Below are 8,099 nucleotides of genomic sequence, written 5' to 3'. Positions count from 1 at the left end.
TTTTTTAAATGTTCCCGAAGCTCAACACACCTCAATGAAATAAGTAGCAGATAACAAGATCTATCAAAAAAAAAAAAAAAAAAAAAACCTTCATGATTTACTAGTGAGGTAATCCAGTCATTAATTCAGCTGTGCTGGAGCAGAGGAGCATCAGAAACATGCAGGATGAAGGCTGCAGACACATGGTATAAAACATCCTCCGTTCTTCTGCTGTTCCACATTCCCCTGACTAGTTAACCTGCATCCAATGTCACTCTCCACTCTCCCATCAGCGTATAAACTCACTGGTTTCCATTGTTCTTGACTGGATGGCTCCATGTCCTGCTTTCCTTATGCAAGATCCGTAAGTTTTCTGCTTCTGTAGTTAAACCTCCCMATACCCTGTCTGCATTTTGTCCTTCTCTCATCACATGAAGTTGGATTTATGCACATGCACATCTAMATTTTATATGTAATTCACTAAGTACCTTAACGTTTCTGGTTGTAATGAGACAAAGTGAGAAAAAGTGGTGGGAATCCTTTTGTAAAACAGTGTAGARATGTCTCTATTGCTGCTTTAGATTCAGTCGAGATGACTTGGGTCCGGAAAGCTAACCGTGGATTAAATTTAACCCAGTGGGAAATCAGTTTCTTGCTCTGCGTTAAAACAGGAATTCAAAGACAAGATCTCGCAGTGTGTTGCTGCCGTGTTTTACGCTTCTGTCACAACAATCATGAGTCAACCASACAAAAACACACAACAGATTAAGGTTCGTTTCGTTCTTCATTTGCATCACTTTAAGTAATAAACTCATCCTTGCTGCGTTGCTGTTGTGCATTTGTTAAGACGTTTTTCACAAAGCGGCCCTCTGGCAGCAGCGAGACCCGCAGTATAACTGGTCCCATGATGCCGCGTTCTGGCTGATATTAAGAGGATCAGAATCTGGGTCTGGACTTACACAAGCATTATACAAACAGAACAACTAATACAAAGAAGAAAACAATGCCACTCTGTGTGGAATGATCCTTCCTGTCCTTKCACTCGTCGTTCCTGGTTCCTGGTCCGGGCTGCCCAGGTTTTTCCCAACTGGGTTTCCCCACGTCAGCCAAGCTCTTTCAGATCGAGTTGTTCATTTTGTACATTTTGTACATTTTGTTGTTCATTTCATGTTTGCTTGTCGTTACACGTGTCAATAAACACCATATATCCACTGGAACGGCGCAAGAAGCTGATAGAACAACATTCCTCAGAGAATATCTGTTGACACAATGAAAACGCAGAAATATTTGTGGCTGAACAAACSAAAGCCTGGAGGAATGACTCAGCTGAATGCCAAATGAGATCTCTTACATGGGACCCATTATTTAAAAAAAGAAAACAATTCACATTTTCGTGTTTTTGTACCTTCATTTGGGTTTCAACAGCTTYTAAAAACAACCCAAGTGCTTAAAAACAAACACCAAGCCATCTTTTTTCAATAAGTGAAAGTTTTGACCTGAGTGAAGTTTGCCCTCTCACCTTCTTCAAATCACACAAAATTTTGCCAAACATTTGTGCAGCTGTCATTTTAAAGACAGTAAGAAATGTTTCCAGAAGTCATGAAAGATCAACCAGCCGCCCCACCTTCTTCAAATCAGACAAAATTAGTGTCAAACAACTCGACTACATTTGTCCAGCAAAATTTTTGCTTKTGCTGCTTTGGCTTTGAAGATATTAATGAAAGTTTGAAGGTCATTTTGATTTTGTAAAAGTGGTGAAGCTGGTTGACCTTTTGACCTTTACATTTTCATTAATATCTTCAAAGCCAAAGCTGCACAAACCAGCACAAATGTGTCAATCGAGGTGATTGACACCAACTTTGTCTGATTTGAAGAAAGGAAGGTCTGGTTGGCCTTTCATGACCTCTGGAAATATTTCTAACTTTCTTTAAAATGATAGCGGCACAAATGAAAATGTTTGTTGCACAAACGTTTGACAAAATTTTTGTCTGATTAGAAGAAGGTGAGGGGGGCCAACTTCACTCAGGTTATTTTTTTGGTGTCTGGAAATTGAGTCATTTCAAAGCCCTTAGGATTTTTTTAGTCACATTTAATGTTGTTACCTAGCAACCTCAGCCATGCCAGCCTGTCACCTAGCAACCTAACCTGAGCTCCTGCATGGTTGTCTTACTATTTAGAAACTGCTAATTGCTGCGTTCTTGTTGGTTGTGCAGGAGGCTCCACTTCTGCTTTTTAAAGATGTACAGTAGTGTACTTGCGCATCTGTTTGAATCCGTTTTTATGTGCAAGTGTAAATGTTGAATTACTTGGATTTAAAGTGACAAGAAGTAAAGCAGTTCATTCTGAAGCAAGCTTATAATAGGCAGAACTGACCAGACTAAAACGTCTAAGAACGACTTTGTACAAAAAAATGTGACATGTTTTGCACAGACCACAGACTCATCCTAACCTGTTCGAGGAAGCATAATTGGTCACCCTTAAACGGTGTGAGCTGTTGGATTTGCTCAGCGAAAACAGAATCCTCTTCAACACCATTTGGGTTTAAACACTCGCTCTTCTCCAGAGCATCAGAGGGTGCAGAGAATACCAATAACACTAATTAAGTTTGAAGTTCTTTTGTCTGACACCGGAGAACAGGCTGTTGGCAGAAATACGTACATAACATGCATAATTTAGTTTCCATTAATTCAATGAGATCGACTTTAAAGTGATTTAATTTATATGTACAGATGGCCTTGGCTGCCCTCCTGAGAAGAAGGGAACTGGAAAAACAGACACGGGKTCTTTAAAACTTTGTGCTGTTTTCTTGGAAATGGAAACTCTCTTTATTTTCAAGTTTGAAGAAGCACTTTTAGTCGTGGTAAAAAGAAAGAGAACTCTGTTTCAGAGTTTAGATCTATTTGATGGCATTTAAAATCAGGATGCCATGTTGCACCGCTGCAGTTCCGGTTGTTTCAGGCCAAGCTTTTCCCAAATGTAAAACGGTGCCAAATACTCCTGGACTTCATTACAACTGAGTTTTAGGCCTTTATTTAGGAATAAAACTCATAAAGTTGTAATATTAGGACTCGTTTCTCATAATACAAGCTTATTCTTGTTTTTTTTTCGTCCATAGTCTTGTGATACTATGACTTTATTCTTGTATTCTGAGTTTGTATGATTTTATTCTCATAATTTTATGACTGTTCTCATAAATTAGTTTTTTTTTTTACTTTTAATTTTTTCTTTGTATTGCCTTAATGCTCCATCGTACTTCATAAACCACCTAAGGAGCAATTCTTACCTACTAGAGCGACATTTTGCCGTTTCTCTTCTTTTTCCAGTATTGTGAGTTAAACCTTTGAAATTTGGGAATGCATCAGTCGAGAGGCAAAGCAGAGAGACAAGGTCAAGTAGTTGCTCTTGGTCAGAAGTACCAGAAAGACGATGCAAATCTATTGGCAGCAAAGACTGGAAATAAAACAAACGTAAAGTAAAGGGAGGCAAGTCTGAGCCTATGGCATCATGGGTATAWCTGAGTGAGAAATACGCTAAAGGAAGGTTTTAATCCTGCCCTTTGAAAAGTAGACAGGGTGTCTGGCTCATTTACAACAGTGTGAGCTGGTTCTGCCTGATAAAATAAAGATCAGCCTCTCGTTCTGATTTCACATACTCTGGTTCCTACGAGTGAAACGCCAGTTTTCAAACGATATTGAAACTCTGAGCTTGTTAAGACAAGAGAATTTGGTGATTCATGCCAAAAAAATGACACTTTCTGATAACTATCCTGCCTCGTGACTCAGACATTTCATTTTGTTTTCAGAAAACATTTTGTTACCTCGGCTCCACTGATTTTTCCTATTCATTGAGAGGCCTTTATGCCATTTTGTGTCCATTATTACGACAAGAGTCAACAGCTGTGATGGCAATGCCAGCGCTGTTAATTTGATATGACATGGTGTATAATTAGCACGCCGCTTGACATTTCACATGTCATTTCCATGCATGTTCAACAAATCAGAGCCTACGATGCATCAAGTCAGAAACATTAACTAACATGCATAACGATCAGGGATCAGGTAAAAAGTAGCAGCAGTGAATCAGAGGCATAAATTAAAAGGTGCAAAATTATACCAACAAACTGGATCTCATTCAAATGCAGGAAGTTTTTGTATTGTTTGGTGGCTCAAAACATTTTTCTGTTTTTGAGTAAGGCCCATTTGCCAACCCATCATGTCTCTCTAGTTTCTTTTTTAATAATCTCTTGGTTGTACGGTTTTGTTTTTGTTGGGGTTTGGGAAGAAGTTATGAACAGGACAACAGAAATGTTAACAGAGGATAGAAACACATGGAGAAATAAATGAAATTTTAATCTAGATGTAGGTTTTCTTTCTTAACCACAGTTTAGACATTTACTAGATGCTCCACTATTATTAACATTTCAACATAGTCTTCAGTAGAAAGACTTTATGATGGTACTATGTATAAAGTTATTGATACCCATTACCACATTCCTCATAAGGACAAAAACAAACAACAATCATTTAAACAGTTCAATTACTCCTGACTGTAGAAACGATCATCTTTAGGCCAGTAGCTATTTTCTTGTAGCCATGTCACGACTTGCTTTATCTGAACAAAATGTTTTCTTTTCTTTCCCATATTGAACAGGTCGTATTTATGCAACAGGATGTTAAGGATTACAAAATAAAAGCTATTAAAAAGTCTGAGAATCTTCAAGTAAACCCTTGTATTTGTTGTTATACTGTTTAGTGAAGTGCCACAGGCCCCTCCTGCCCCCCGTAGCTTACGGCCCTGCCCAGAAATMATCTGATCCCACCAGTTACATAAAACTATTATTTGGTTTAATTGATGTACAATTCGAACAAGCTGCCATCACACATCAAGCAGATTCGCTCCAACTCTGACCATCTTTCTCGTCGTTGCTGATAAAGAGAATCCCCACAGCATGATGCTGCCATCACCAGTTTTCCACAGTAACAGCAGAGTACTGTGAGATGCTCAAAACATTTGAAATGGTTTTATAACTTAACCCTAAACAAAAACAACGAAGGGAAAAAGATCCGTCTCTTTTTCTCAATGTAAAGCCTCAAAATATATCACATGAGTTTTAGCTGTCATTTTGTTGCTGCAACATAAAAATATTRCAGTGGTCGCCTCGGTGATGAAAGATAAATAAATAAAAGGGCATCAAAATATAAAAGGCCTATGTTACCTTTCTGAGAAACGGCTGCTGATGCACCCGGGTGAAGGTTCGGGTTCATGTTTGCAGGTCAACTGAGTCGACCCGTTCTCTTTCAAGGCTCAGAGACAAAACATCATTTCTGGCTCAGTACATCACTTAATGGAAAAAGTTGATAATTCATGTTCATGTATTGCTGAAAATCATAAAGACACACACAGCCACTAGATGTTTTATACACAGAGTACGTCTCTGTGGAGCCAGCGAACCAGATTAGTGTTTCAGACTTTTCTTTGATGCATGTATGACTTTCTAAAATAACCAATCACTCATTTCCTGCATTTCTCCCCAAATGCAATGCATATTTTATTGGTTGAATTGCAGATATCTGCCTGGCATGTTTGATGCCTTCGCAAACTGTCTGAATCCACAATGATGTTTTAGCTTCTGACTGTAGTTGTGGTTTTGAGTCACTTTAGGAACGATGTCTATCTGGACATAAAACCTGGACATTTGTGTTGTGAGCAAATGTCCAGACGCTAATCAGAAAAACACATTGGTGCCTTAACTTTAAGTTTGTTGAATGTAAATTCATTTACCGTTTTCCTCTGTGAGAGAATAACCAGACATTTTGGGGGAAAGTGAGAGGATTTTAATAGCAAAACTAATTACGCTCTTAATAACGATCATAAAAGAAGTCTGTGACCTTTGGACATAATAAATCTCCTCTGGTCTTTACTCGGCTCTAAAAACGGCTTTCTGTGTAATCCACTACCATATCATCTCATCCACCACCTTTCCTTTTTAACTCCTTTTGGTTTCTGATAAAAAACAAAATCAAAAATACTCTACTCTGTGATTCTGTACTGAAGGAGAAGCCTTTCCTCCCCCAACACACACGCAGAAAAAAAGTGTGGGAAGAACTAAGTACACCCCCATGATTCGGTAGCTAGTAAAACAAAGAGCAGCAGCCATAGATCTCAGAAGTCATAAATCTATCAGCATCTAAAATCGCTGTTGGGGAATTTCAATCCATTCCTCTTTTCACAGCTTTACTTCAGTTCACCAGTTCACGGACGTTTGCAGGCATTTGTTTGTACTTCTCTTTACTTCCAGCATACCAGTCAGTTTTTTTTTTTTTTTTACCAATATCCAGAACTACCAAATTGGTTTTTAGAAAATGGTATTTCAACCAGTCATTAAGCTATTTTGAGCTGTTTAGAAAAATGGTGTCAGGTTTTAGTGCCTCCTTTAGGGCTGTTAGTCTTCAATGCTGCCGTCCTGGTTTTAATTCCTGAATCGTGGAAACTTGCTGCACGTTTTCTTCCATTTCCTGTCYGTTTCATATGAACGACACTACAGCTAATTCTTTTATTTAGTCGGCTTAAAATAAAGGCACACCAAGTGAAATCTTGATATTGAATCCGATAAAGAAACGTAATTCTTCATCAGATTTCGCTCGGTAAACATGCCATTCTCATTCAGTCCTTTTGCAGCTGCACTTCCATGAACTCAACATTTAACATGTTAATGGAGAGAAAGCTCCTGGGGTTTTTTCCATTGTCTTTGAAGATTTCACAGACTGTCCTTGGAGGGAATTTGCATAAATGTTCCTCTCGGGAAGACCGTAAAAAAAGTCTTAAAATCTTCTACTAGTGAATAACWTTTCTCTCCGATTCATAACAGACTTCAAGTTATTTGGAAACTGGTTGACAAGCAGCACCAATCTCTTCTATAATGTCGTTGCTGGTGTTTTTCCTTCAATGTGCTTCAGATCAGCATTTCACAAAAGTTATTTCATTAGCCCTACACTTGTTGAGGTGGTAAGGCGCTTTAATTAGTAGCAGATGGAAGCTACTTTCCTTTTTACGTCATATAGAAATCATATTGTCCTCATGTTTACTAATACTCTATAAACATTTGTGTTTCCGAAAACTTGATGTTACATTTAATAAACTTTAGGACATGTTACAGATCAGATTATTTTATTTTATTATATTCTAATAYGAAAAATTTAAAAAGGTAAGAGAAAAATTATACAATCAGCATCTCAAAATAATTTACAAGTGACGAAGTTTAGCAATATATATGCCCCATTTTCCAAACTCATGGATAGTTTCTTGCATCTCCTGTCACCCACTTTAATAAATGACTTTAGCTTTTCAAGACTTTATGATAATTTTATTGCTGTGGACAGCAGCAGGACGTTGATTTTTTTCCGCCTGTCGTCACAAACAGAGTGTGAAGAAGAGACACACAAGTTTAAGCTAACAAAACTGTATGAGTGTTGAAATTAGACATGCATTTTGCCAGGGGCTGATTTTAAAAAGAACATCTTGTGTTTTTATTATGTTCAATCTATGCCAACCAAATCCAAAGAGCACCAAATAAGATCTATGCATAATCCAAAACAAACACCAGAACAGCTCAAATGAGTCATTACCCATCAAATTAACATGAGTTTTAAGCTTATTCTAACATTTTGTTATAGTGGTGAGACGTGTTTATGCGGGGGAAAAAAGTCAGGAAGTTTACTTTGTATTCATAGTCATCCTTTGGGGGCAGCAGCTTCAGATCCAGAGACATAGAGAAACTGAACGAGTTGACAGTAAAAACGCATGGCTCTGTGCCGGGGACTTCCCCAGATCCCCGGAACTGCATGTGTACAGAAAGCTGCTGCAAAAGATCTACAGCATGGCGCTAAGAAAATGCACATTGAAAAATATACTGCGCTTAATGTTTAGCTACACTGCAGGGAGCAATTTTAAAGTTTTTTTTTTTTTTAAGTTGTTACAGTACGTATACTTGTGCCTTTGTAGCCACTCATTTATTTGTTCATTATTCTATTCAGAAGCAAAAGCTGTGGAGTAAGACAACGTTGCACGACCTGCGTGAAGTTGCCCCCCACCTTCTTCAAATCAGAGAAAATTGGTGTCAA

Source organism: Poecilia reticulata, linkage group LG19 (assembly GCF_000633615.1).
Source record: "Poecilia reticulata strain Guanapo linkage group LG19, Guppy_female_1.0+MT, whole genome shotgun sequence".
NCBI classification, from domain to species: domain Eukaryota; kingdom Metazoa; phylum Chordata; class Actinopteri; order Cyprinodontiformes; family Poeciliidae; genus Poecilia; species Poecilia reticulata.
Note: the sequence above shows the minus strand (reverse complement) of the source record.